The 14,123-nt window shown below is 37.5% G+C and overlaps 1 pseudogene; it reads left to right on the top strand.

Moving 5' to 3' along the window:
- The first annotated feature begins 1,261 nt into the window (after positions 1-1,261).
- Positions 1,262-12,175, top strand: LOC102882589 (annotated as a pseudogene).
- Positions 12,176-14,123: the final 1,948 nt, after the last annotated feature.

The raw sequence follows: 14,123 nt of genomic DNA on the forward strand, positions 1-14,123 counted from the left end.
TATGGTCAGCAAAAACTTTTGATGCTTCATATTTCAAATACCCCCTCGAAGGATGAAAGTTGTTTACATTGAAATGAGTTCATTAAATTATAGACATATTCAGGTGCTATCATTTATTTAAAGTCTGCGCCACAGGTTCTGAAAACAGTGAGCTTATGAAGGAACACTCACAAAGAATCACTACTGTACCCCTAAAACACCTTGGTTGAAAACTGGATATTCATCATACACTGTAATTTATCAGTAGTAAACTATCACAGAACTAAAACATAACTAGGTACATTATTAGCTGTTTGGGACAACGGACACACCTTTGAATGTTTCCCAGAGTATGCGATGCCCCCTTTTTCCTAATGCTAGAAGCCGTCTGTTTGCGTCAACGCCCTAACTAGTTGGGAGATAACGGAATCTGTTGGCCATTCTAAAGCCTTTCCTACAAACTGTTTTATACTTTTTCTATAACTTATTTTTCTTAAGAAAATAACTTTATTTTTGGACGAATGACACACATTTAGTTTAGGAAAAGCAGAATATATTAGATGAGCAAAAAGGAAAAACATCTACTTGCAATCGCACCATGCATAGGTAAATAAACTCATAAATATACGCACCCCTTCAAATTTTTCTGTATATTTCATTCTCTAAATGCATATATTGGTGCCTATATTCATTTTGCTATGTATATACATATATATCACTATAAGTCTATATTCATGTCTCCATCTTTTTCCATCTCCCCATCTTCACATATCTGCTCCTGTTTCTGCATCTGTCCATGTGTCTGTGTGTTCTTGACTTGCCCCTCCCTTACAGTGAGCCCCACAGCCAGTGATGCATACTTCCTGAGCCAAGACATTCACTAATGATGAAGTCACATATAGTCCCACTCCCAAGTTTTACCATCATTTCTGGGCCATCTAAAAATATGATCATCTGATTTTGAGTACCACTCCATTGCCGTCCGCCTGGAAATGGGGCATTGCCAACTCCTAGCAAATAAGAAAAAACAAACAAAAAATTCCATACATCTTCTGAGAGGGCTGTTTCTTTTCCACTGCCACACTTGCTCCAGAGCAACCACCACCACTAACAACAACATACAAATAAAACCTGCCAGGTTATTCATGCAAGTATTTATTGAGTCTTCTCCCAATCACTAATTAAATACTGCTTTCCACTTAACTTGGATGAGTGGAACCACACTGGTGAATGCGTGCCACTTGTCACCTGCCACAGCACTTAGCTCACCTGGAAAAGGAGTATGGCAGAGAAGGTGAGCTGGGCTGTGCTCTCAGCAGTGAGATTCGGGGTGATCAAGATAACTTCTTCAGGGTTCTCTTCCCTGGATTTTCTTTTTTCCATGTATCCCAACCCTCACCTCCTCCTAGAATCACCTCTAAACAAACTATCCATACCCAGATTTACTTTTATAGGAACTCAGATTAAGACTGGTTAGAAGTCAATGGGAACACCTAGAAGCTCTAAATGGGGCTCAGATGTGTATCATTTGGCAGCTGGGGACCCTAGAGGTGGGGGCAAGGAGATTGGACACAAAGAGGGCAGTGGGGAGATGAACACATTCATGTCCACCAGCGGTGGCAAGAGCTGACCCAAGTCAGTGACGTTTGGTCTGATTCCAGACACATTCCAGGTATAAAACACGTGAGTCACAGGTATGAATAACACAGGAAGGGGTTTTTTTGGGTATGTTTGGGTATTTTTGTTTTTAAAGAAATACTCTTTTCTGTGCTTCCCAGTCTTGCCTTTTCTGGGATGTTCCAGAACTCTAGAACAACAAAGAAGCATTTCATATCCTCTGTCAGGGAAGGCAGTGTCTTCCAAAAAGAGTGACTTCACCCTAACTCACTGGCAAAATGGCCCAAGGTCAGTCCCAGCGCAGTCAGAAGGAGGCCTACTAATGTGGCAATGATGTGTCATCTACTTGGTTTATAGGCCGTGAGTGGCCTGACCAATCTGGGGTGAGACTGTGAGGTTTCCAGTCTGGGCTGGTGTGGTGCGCGAGCAGAATGGAGCTGAGAGTGAGGACAGAACCTGAGCAGAATGCCAAAACTGAGAGATTTTGTGGGCTCTTTCCACTACATGGTGGCTCCTTTCCACCCTTGCTCAGGTCGGCTCCTGCTTCTCTCATCCTCATAAGGACAGGGATTTCTGATACAGCCCAGCCCCCATCATGTCACTGCTCATCTGCCGTGCAACACCAAGCTGACCTACAATTGTGGTATTTGGCATGGCAGGGGTGCAACCCGCACCCCATACAAATGATGAGTCATAGCCTTTGTGGTCCAGCCTGTGGGATGGTGACTTCCTGTTCTTCATGTGAGAGGCTTGCACGAGAGCCCAGTTATTAGACAGGCCCTGACTTTAACTCAGTTATTTCAGAAGCATCCCCACATGTGACCGGGGAAAGCAAGAAGGTGCTGGTGCTAAAGGGCCTCTGCTCTGGCCTCCTGGCCACTTGTAGGCCCAAGCAAACAGGCCCCATGCACCGCCCCTCCCCTGCCTACTAATCTCTGCTAATCCCCACGACAAGGGCCATTGGTAATAAACAACTAAGAGAGGTAGATCATAGAAATTAAAGAAACAGAATTCTTTATTCCATCTCCCCCAAAAGCACCAGCCTCACTGTTCCCGACAGTTTGTCCACCTCTCAGCCAGCATCTGAGCCTGTGATGTTCCCTTCCTAACACAGGTCATCCCATTCATGGATCATCCCAGTTTGTTAGGAAATGATTCTTTATAAATGAAACCAAACCTATTTTCCTATATTATCTTTTCATATGTTTATTGGATATTTGTATTTCATTCACAAACATCATTCCTTTTTTTAAAAAAAATTGCTATCTATTGCTATAAAGTTGTACCTAGTATTTTTTATCTGTTCAAATATCTATATGTTGTTCTCATTAAAAATATTATTTTTAGTTTTTTAGTTTGATAACACTTCAAAAAATGTTAATTTTATTGTTTTTCCTTCAATGCATTAGCATTCGATTTGACTGATCAAATTTATTCCCTGGGTTTTATTTGTTTTTATTCCATTTATTTATGCTTTTACCTTTAGTAATTTCTGCTTATAATGCCTTTGGATTTATCTTGCTATTTCGCTTACTACCTTCTTAGGTTGAAAACTTAATTCATCTAATGTCAGTCTTTTTTCATTTTATCAATGCACCTGTGGAAATGCATTTTCCTGAGCTCTTCTTTGACTTCATCTCCCAGTGTCTGATATGTAGCTCTCTAATTATTGTTTATTTCTCAATAGTCTATAATTTGTTGTTTGTTTGTTTGTTTTTCCTTTTGAAACCAAGAATCACTTAGAAAGCTTTTATTAAAATTTTCAAGTTAAATTTTTGGTTAGATTTCTTTTATTAATCTTTAATTCTATTGCATTGTGATAAAAAAAAAATACAGCCTATATGACTTTTCATTTTTCTGTTGAGACAGGAAAGGAAAATCTGCTCGAGGTTAGACGTTCACAGTAAAACATGTGTGGCTTCACTGTCCTAGGGTTCCTTTCTGGAGATGTTCAAACCTTTCATTGTCCTCCTTAGCAAACTACAGAGGCAACACGGTGCTCATCAGACTGCAGGCCGCTGGACACTTCCTCTTTTGCTCTGGAGATTGTATTTCTCTTAACATATTTCAAAGGTGGCTTTGTGTTTTTTATAGCCCGGGCCATAAACTAAAGCTCCAAGCCAGTGTTTCCCACACTATGTTCTATGGAATATAAGTCCTGTAGATATTAATAGGTATATGTACCTATTAATATGTGTGTTTGAGGACGGCTGAATTAAACACAGAGCTGTCTACCTTGGGTACCTCAGAGCCTCTGTATTTTTTAGTGCATTAATTGACTTTATAAGGGAAAAAATAATTGTGTTTCTCAAACTGATCTGGAATGTAACCCTTCTGTGGGACACATGGTTAATGTTCCAGAAACAGACACCATATGCCATGCTGTCCTAAGTCCTATTTTCAAATATATTTGTTTGAAGTCTTTTGTCTTGCTCAAATTTTATTTAGCCCAATGGTTAGAGTCAGTACTTTACTCCACCCTCTCAGTGTGCTTTTATCTTGATTCTGCATTCCAGTGTTTCTGCTACCACGCTAGGATTCTTACAGTTAGCAGGTCAGATTGGCCTGCAGGTCAGATCAGCCTGCCACCTGTTTTCTCATGTGATGCACACAAAAGCCCTTGGAAAGAACAGGACCAAGGACAGAGCCTTGCAGTGTGCCTCTGGAATAGGGAAAACACAAACATTTCATCCCATGGAACAACCTTGATTGATAGAAGCTGCCTAAATCAGTACTTATGAGATTTCCTTGTGCAGGTGAATCACCTGGGAATGTTGTTAAAGTGCAGAATCTGATTCAATGAGTTGGGAGTAGGGTCTGAGATTCTGCATTTGCAACAAGCTCCCAGTGCTGGGACTACAGTTTGAGTAGCAAGGTATTAGAGCACTGTGCTGAGAAGGAATCTGAGGCAACATTTATGTTCAATGAAAGTATGCATGATCCATTAGTAATGTGTGTCATGGGCAGAGGAATGAGCTATGAATACATGCCTTCTTTGCCCCACTAGTCTTTATGTTTAAAATGTTTTAAGACAGTAGAGAAAAAATAAATTATTCATACCACAGAATATTATGTAACCATGAAAATGGATGTCTATATATTCTAGGTGGCATAAATTCCAAGATATAGTGTTATATTACTTAAAAGGTAAGGTTGGAGAATAAATTATACACTACTCTCCCATTTATGTAAAATCAATAATCATGTACTCTGACAATACCAAGAATTGATAAATCTTACATGATAATAGAAATGACAAAACTACAGCTATATGTGATTGACTATCACAAGCAAAATGTTGCTTGAAGCAAGAGACACAAAAGAGAATACATGTATGATTTCATTCCATAAATTTCAAAAAAATGGAAAAACTAAATTATGTCACTTAGGGATAGAAATGCAGGTACTAAAGATTTTTTTTTTTTTTTTTTGCAAGGAAATGACTCAGAAAAGTCAGAATCACAGGAATCTAAAAGAATGAGATGGTTATGACCATGAGGGGCATACAGGGAACTCTGGGGAAGGAGCTTCTCATTTCTATTCCTTCACCTGAGTGTTGGTGAAGTTTTTTATTGTTAAACTCTTCTTGCAAGGTTTTTAAAAAATTTTTATATATGCCGTGTAAAATATATGCTATACACAATAAACTCATGTTTATAAATATATGTAATTGTTGTAAAGAATTTTTTTGTAAGGAGACAGGAAACTGGTAATCATGATATTGAAGGGAACTGGGAGCTGGAATACCCAGATGACAGGTTTACTTTGCATTTTATTTATTTTTTGGGTTCAGTTTGAATGTTTTTTCCAACTCTTTCTATTAAAAATAGTTCATCAAAGATCAGTAACTCCCATTGCCTTTCTCTCCCCCAGCTCCGCAAAAAACAAAAACAAAAATAAAAACAAAAACATCATTCTACTTATATAGAGAACCTGTGACAGATTATTCCATCTAATCCCCTCATATCTTGGTTTAGGGGAGGATTCCACTTCCTTATCCCTTGAAATTAGGCATGATCATGTGACTTGATCTTGCTAATGAAATATGAATAGAGGTGACATATGTCACATCTGGGGAGAAGCAGTTAACAGTCAGTAAATGTTCTCTGTCTTCCTTTCCCTCTATGGTGGTGACCAATGGTGTGACAGATGGGGAAGCCCCTGGTAACTTGGCTTTCTGAATTGCAATGTATGTGTAATGTGAGTGAAAAATAAACGTGTAGATTTGAGCTGCTTAGATTTTTGGCATTGTTTGTTAATGTAGCATTATCTAATCTGTACTGACTAAAACAGAGTCCTCGTTTTTCCAAGCACAGTTTCATACTCATACTCATATACCCACCTTTTAACCTATTCCTTTTAGGAAAATATAAATGACCATGAGTGATCATGGTGGATCTTTAGGTGTCCAAAAGATGAAAGTCAAATTCTTCTGCAGTTTAAAGGAAAATCAAAATGGATGGTTATCTGTGGAAAGAACTCTCTTATACACTTTCCCACAGGTGGACTCTCAGTATGTCTTCTACAGGACTAGTGTATCTTCTTGTGGGGAGGAAGAGAGTGGAGATTAGGAGAGGGACAAGGATGCTGATAAGACCTACTTAGTCATAAAGAGATTTTTCTTGCCTCGTTCTTCTACATCTCTTTTCCCATCAACCTGAAGACCCTCCTGTTCTGGCCCTGGAGATAGGATACAGAACCTACGGAGGGAGGGGTGTCCCTATCAGAATGGGGCATCAGAAATAAGGAAGAGAGGGCATTTACCAAGAGTGATGGGACCATGCATGCTTTCTAATAGCAGGGACATGTGGGTTGAGGATTTGATAAGACTTAAATAATTGATTAAAGGAATCTGAAGGTAGGCCTTTTCACCAACCCCTCTTTAATTTATTTTACTTGTTCAGTCCATCTTTCTAGCTCATGGAGAGTGCCTATAAAACCTGGCGTTATCATCTAATGTACTAACAATTTCTTCACACTTTGAGTCACTTACAATTTGATAACATTTTTCCTTTTTTTTTTTTTTATTACAAATCACTGATAAACATGATGAATAAATAGGTCAGGGGAAAGGACAGATCCCTGTTTGTACACTTTTAAAGAATGTAGAAGTAAGTTTCCTTTAACAAAAAATCCACTCAGTTTCTTGAGTATGTGCACAAGGGTATCTTAAATTTGGATAGCTTATTACCATACAAAGGTGTTGGTATCTGACTTTTACCAGGGTGATACTATGTAAGGCTATGAGCTTCTACCTTTGGAGTCCAGGAATATACCGTAATATTTTTTTAAATAAAGGATAACATTATTGATTAAACTATATCACTGCTGATAAAGGGTCTGAAATTCTCTCTCCTTTTAGGCATGAATTCTATTTTCTCAGCCCTCAGGATTCTAGGAGCAACCTTTAGAAGGTATCATATAAGGTCTATAAATCGTTTGGCTAATTGTATTCTTTTTTTTTTTTATTGTGTGGTCTATAAGAAGATATATCTTATCTCTCAATCTAGGTGTGGTCACCAGACTTTAAGATAGTCCCAACGATCATCACTTCAGAATATCCATTCCCTTGTGTACTCCCTCCCATCCTGAAGCAAGGCTGGCCTGTATGATCAATAGAATATGGCAGAAGTGACTGTGCATCTTCTAAGTCTAGGTCATAAAAGGCATCACAGCTTCCGCCTTGGCCTCTCGAATTGCTTGCTCTGGGGAAAGCTGGCCTCTATGCCATAAAGGTGCTCAAGAAGTCTCATGGAAAAGCCCATATGGAGAGGAGCCAAATTGCCAGCCATGGGAGTGAGCCTTGGCCAAGTCTCCAGATCACTACAGCCCTAGATGACATGTGACTGTCACCTCAAAGGATACCCTCAGCCAGAAACCCTCAGCTAAGCCAGTGCCAAATTCCTGAACTTCGGAAACTGTGGGAGGTATTCAATACTTATCATTTAAGCCACTAAATTTAGAGTAATTTCTTACATAGCTATAGTAACCAATGCACAAGTCCTGGAGTTTATGACATTAATCAATATTTAAAGTTGAAGCTTTGATAGGGAATAGTGCAGCAAATAGGTGGAAACACAGATTAGGGACAAGCCCTGCTTACCATGCTTACCAAAAAAAAAAAAAAAAGAAGCTTTTAGCAGCTTTTCTGACCCAAAGATTAAACCATGCAAAATCCCAGGACTTCCCAGCACATGCAGGGAGAAATCAGGCTCTTTCTGCCCCTAAATCAAGTTCAGTTCAATTAATTAGAAATATAAAGAGCACCTGCTATGTGTCGGGCCCTGTGTGAGGTCCTGGGGGTTTGAGGGCAAATCATACTGCTTTTCTTCCAAGAGCTCACATTTTAGCAGGAGAAGCAGCCTCACGTGCACCTAATAATTGGGCAGTGAAACAGATGTTCCTGGTATATTGTGATAGTGGGAGGAGGGAGGAACAGAAAGGATGAGGGCACTCGGAGGTGGTGTGGCCTTGGGAAAGAAGCAAGATTTTTCCAGGTGAAGTGGGGATGCACAGGTAGGAAAAAGGCATTCATTCTAGGTAGAGAGAGTGGGCAAACATGAATTCACACCCAGTCTGATGAGTCTGGGAACTAGAAAGATGGGGCGAGGCCAGCTGGGAAGAGTCTTGAAGACTATGCTAAGGAATATGGATTGTCTCCTGCAAAAAGAAAAGAGTAAGTAATGGAGGGTGGTGTTAGGAGCAAGCTGGGCAGGTAGCAGAAGGTTTCAAGCCAGACCAAAGTTAATGGTTAAACAGTAGTGGTTTTACAAAAAGTCACTCTGAAGAAAATGTGGAGAAACTGAGGCAGGGAGCCTTGTTGTGAGCTATTGTCTAGGGAAGAGCTGATGATGCCTTGAGTTGGGATGGTGGTTGTAGGAATGCAGGGGACAGTTTCAGGGCCACTTCAAAGTTGGAGGAAACCAAATACATCAACAGTAACTTCCATCTTCCATTCTAGGGTTAAAAATGGAATAATCCTAAAGGTCTAAGATAAGAGTCTTAAATCAGGTTCTCTAGGAGCAGAGCCTAAGGCAGAGATTAGGTGTGTGAGAGTTTTGGGGGGAGTGCTCCCAGGAGTAGAGGAGTGAGGGAAGCAGATGTAGAGGAAGAAGCTGAGAAGGATGTGATTTCATGTGGAATCTTGCCTTAGCATGATCCCCCAAACAGCTCTGTAGCATGAATAGCACTCCAGCGTTAGTCTCACGTTGAAGCAAGAGGGCCTGCCTTTTAAATAACAGTGTCAGGTAATTTTCCCAGGTAAGAGGACCCTGGTTGGCCAAGAACAACACTCTGGAGAAGGGGGCAGTTGTAGGTCATCAGCAACCAACACTCAGTGCAGCCAGGGGAGGGATGCATCAGGCAGGTGTTACGGGCTGAATTGTGTTCTCCCAAAATTCTTCTGTTGAAGCTCTAATTCCCAGTACCTCAGAATGTGACTGTATGTGGAGAGAGGGCCTTTTAAAGTGGTGGTTAATTTAAAAAGAGGCCATTAGGGTAGGCCCTAATCCATCCTGGCTGGTGTCCTTATAAAAAGAGATTCGGACACACAGAGAGACACCAGGGAGAGTACATGCACAGAGATGTAATTTGTAAATAATTTTGACTAAAATTGGTTAAAAGACCATCGCTAAACACAAAAAAGTATGTAAAAAACAAATAAAAAAAACCCTACCTCATTCTACACTGCCCTGCCATACACCTCTGTACTTTGGTTAAAGCCAAGAGAAATTAATAAACAAAAAAAGTTATTCAAATGCTAAGTTTTAAAAAAAATCATAGATTAATATCAACAAGACATATGAACAATAAGCATTGGTGTTATAATCAAGCACTACACATACTATACAATACTTTGGGTCAAATAGATTTAGGAAAGTTTACACCTTCTGTAGCTATAACTATATCTCTAAATATTAATTGATATAAATACTTTATCTTTTTTGTCATTGCATCCCAATAAAACTGTGACATATAATTGAGTGCATGGACACCCAGTATTAATTATTAATTTTAAACTGCAGTTTGGGATTAGCAAATCATTCTTTATAAAGTATAAGTTTAAATTTTTTTTAATATAATACAACCAATAAAGGGGAAGAATTTATTATAAGAATATGAGGTACATCCTTATATAATAGAAATGCAGAAATGCACGAGGCTGCAGGAAGGGACTGCAACCAAGTTGGACAAGTCAGAAATCCATTCAATCGTCCCTCTGACCTCTGACCTCTCTCATCACCTTTCTTTGCATCCTTTTCTTCCTTCTCCTTCTCTTAACTCCTCCTCCTCATCCTCCTTCCTCTCTCTCTATCTCTGCGAATTGGCTTTTTCTGCTTCTTGAGCCTTGTGACAGAAGACGGCTGTGGTGATGTGCTGGAGCTACCTTAGGGATTAAAATGGTGGGAAAATAAGAATCTATAGTAACATTGGCTTATTTATTCATAAGGAAGTGAAGGGAAACATAAGAATTAGAAACTGCAGTCAATAGTTGGTGGGGGAGGTTTTACTGGGAACATAGGGGGTAAGAGTGGGAAAGAGGCTGACTGAATAACTCTTCACACGTTTTGATTTGGATTTTAAACCACGTGAAAGTATTACCTATTCAAAAATTAAACTTCAAATAGTATGTTTTGAACTTCATAATAGCATATAATTAATATATATATTCAAATTATGTATTTAACATTTGCTTGCAAAAAAGTACTTTAAAGATATACAGCAGCTAGCTGAAAGAGGAAGCAAAATTAATGTCTCATGAATAAGGAATAAAGTAAGTCATAGTATAGAGTGGATTGGTGCACACAATCCAAGTCAAATGTCCTCATAATTATTTCAGAGCTGATTACAATACTAAATGCCAAAGTAAAAAAAAATAGAAAGAATATATACAATCTAAAATATAATAATTTAGTAATAATAATGTTGCTTAAAAAACTCAGATTAGGGGGAGGGGGAGGTAGATGGGGGAAAAAAATTAAAATCATTTAAAAAAAACCCCACCTCAGATTATATTATAAATTTTGAGAAGATCCCAAAGATAATTTCACTCCAACTATGACGGATATCATAGATTAAAGAAAGCTTTTGAAAAATGTGAAGTCAACTACTAATAGGACTGAAAATAGGATATATACTTTGTACAATTTCATAATTATGAAAGGTACATACATACTATGTGCAATTTTCAAATTATACTTATGAAAGAGGAGAAAGTGTAGTCCATATAGCAAAAAGTAGAAAATGAAGAAAAAAACATAAGAACAGAATTAAATGCATAAGTAAGATGAACTATGCCAATTGTAGTAATAATATAAGCCAATTAAACTCTATTATTAAAAGATGGTGATTTGCAGATTAGGACACAAAGCCATAACCATATGCTGTTTACAAAATATGTCTATAATGAAGTAAGCAAAAAGGTTAAAAATGAAAAAAAAAAGTAAAAATTATATCAGGGAAATACAAATAAAAAGAAAGCAAGATAGCAAATTTACATCAATAAAGTAGAATTCAAAGTGTTCCTTTACGCTGATAAAATTCACAATTTTATTTCTGTGCATTAAAATATTCAAAATAAAAAATGTTTGAAATCAATTTTATAAAGTATAAGTTTAAAAATTTCTAAAAATTTTTAAAGGAAGTAAACAAAACATAATCATTATAGAGATTTAATTCATTTTCAGTATTAACCTATCGAGGAGGGCAAGAAATAACACTATAGAAGATCTGAATAATATAATTAATAAAGTTGATTTGTTAATTATTAATCAAGAAATATCCCCTAGAAACATAGAGTATACCAATATAATCAGCATCCAAGGGACATAGGAAAAATGAACTATTTATTAGAAAACAAAAACAACAAAACTCGATATATGTGTAAAAGCAGAAAATGTCCTGGTCACTTTCTCTAATCATAATATGATTAAAGCTGTAGATGAAAAATAAAAGTTTAAATTTAAAAAATTTAACTACTTGAAAAAAATTTTTAAATCGCCCTTCTAAACAACATTTAAGACAAAGAAGAAAGAATAATTGAAACCTCAACCGTTTAGAAAACAAAAATGACAAAATGAGCTGAGCGGTCGCACTTGCTTGGCCGTCTTGATAGGCGCAGCACACCGCCGCTGCGCGGTAGCAGCAGCCACAGCCGCCAGGGCCAACCCTCCGGCTTCTTGCGTTTGGTCCCGGCCCCTGGTCCAGCTGCCCCTATCCAGTCAGTTCGCTGCTACTTCTATGGGTCACGTGAGACAGATGAGCTGTTTGATGCTCACTGGATGACATACTTCGATAAGCCAGATAGTGATGCCTGGGAATCGTGTAAACTTTACTCCGTAAAGGGATGAACACACTTGTTGGCTGTGATCTGATTCCAGAACCCAAAATCGTCGACGCTGCTTTGCGGGCATGCAGACGGTGAAATAATTTTGCTAGTGTTGTTCACGTCCTAGAGGTTGTTAAAGACAACGCAGGACCTCTTAAGGAAATCTTTTCTTATGTCATCCAGGAGCTTAGACCAACTTTAAATGAACTGGGAATCTCCACTTCATAGGAACTGGGCCTTGACAAAGTGTAAATCCCATGGATTGGCTTCCAAAGGATTTACTGATAATGCTACTTGGTTGTAAACAATCACCTGGAAATACTGATGATAACATACTACCTTATTTGAACAAATTTTTCTTTATTGAATACCAAACATGTAATGGCAACTTGGACTTTAATAAAAAGGAAATGAGTTTGAACTGAAAAAAAAAAAAGACAAAACGATACATCAAAATTCATGCAATAGGGCTCAAACTGGAAATTCATATCTTAAAAATTTTCAACATCAATAAAGTGTAACGAAGTAAGTCAAATTCAAGAATTCAAGAACATAGTAATGAGGTAAAACTAGGGAACATGAATAAAAGAAATCAGTCAGTCAAAAACAGCTAATAAATTAATAGAATACTACATAAACTTTTATATTTATATTAATTTTTAAAAGAAGCACCAAACTTTGCCACTGTTGAAACATAATATTTATTATGATGGTGTTTTATAGACTTGTGGGGACTCTGTCAGGAGTAGTATAACACAAGGTTACCTAGATTATCTGATTATCACTTACCTCATACTTGTGGTCTGAATTAAGGGTAGAAGCTTTGTTGAAGACACAGGACCTTTTTATAAAAAAGAAATAAATTATAAACTTTCGCTAAACAAAGTTTTATATTTGGATTAAGGAATGATCATATAAATATCCAAGATTTTAGGAATTAAAGGACTTAAAGGACTTTGGAGAATTAAAAAGAATCCATAGATTCTACAAAAAATAAAAAAAGTTTGAGCAAATAGCACATTCAACAAAATATAGTAGTTCCCTCTCATCCACAGGCGATACGTTCCAAAACCTCCAGTGAATGCCTGAAAATGAGGATAGTACCAAACCCTATATACAGCTGTATGTTTTTTTCTATACATACATACCTATGAAAAAGTTTAATTTATAAATAAGGCACAGTAAGAGGTTAATAACAATAACTAATAATGAAATAAAGAATTATAACAATATATTATAATAAAAGTTATGTCAGTGTGGTCTCCCTCTGATAACTGATATGATAACCAAGACAACTACTAAATGATGAATGGGTGGTAGCATATACAGCAAGAATCCACTAGTCAAAAAGGACAATTCATGTCCTGGGCAGGATGGATCAAGATGGAGTGAAATTTCATCACATTACTCAGAATGGCACACAATTTAAAGCTTATGAATTGTTTATTTTTGGAATTTTCCATTTAATATTTTCAGACCATGGTTGACTCTGAGTAACTGAAACCATGGAAAGTGAAACTGCAGATGAAGGGGGACTACTGTGACACAAAAGAACGAGGAAGGCTTGTTTAATTAATCATATCAGGATAACAGATTAGTAGGAATTCAGGGGAAGATATTTAGTTTCTCCTTTCACATAATTCAGCAAAAATCAATTCACAGTATATTATATGCTCTCTCTAGGGCTGATTTTTAAAGTTTTTTTTTAAAACTTTTAATTATGGAAAAATAGATGACACAAAATTTACCATCTTGACCATTTTGAGTGTGTAGTTAATTAGTATTAAATACATTCACATTGTTGTATATTTTGCAAAACTGAAAGTCTACACCCATTTAACAACAATGCCTTCCCTCCTCTCCTCAGTCCCTGGCAACCACCATTCTACTTTCTTGATGAATTTGACTACTGTAGATACCTCTGATAAGTGGAATCATGTATTTTTGTGACAGGCTTATTTTGCATACTGTCTTCAAGGTTCATCTATGTTGTAGCATGCATGTGTCAGTACTGCCTTCCTTTTTAGGGCTGAATTACTTTTCGTTGTGGGTATGTTTTGTTTTGAGAAGAGGTGGCAAAGTCATACCCATGACTCATGTCCTGATTCTGTCTTTGCCAGCAATTTATTTAGCACAGGTTCCCTGTGGGAATTTTAATAATTCACAAGCCAATATCATGCAGGAGAATATCTTTTAATAA

The sequence above is a fragment of the Pteropus alecto genome, unplaced genomic scaffold (assembly GCF_000325575.1).
Source record: "Pteropus alecto unplaced genomic scaffold, ASM32557v1 scaffold45, whole genome shotgun sequence".
Classification (NCBI taxonomy): Eukaryota; Metazoa; Chordata; class Mammalia; order Chiroptera; family Pteropodidae; genus Pteropus; species Pteropus alecto.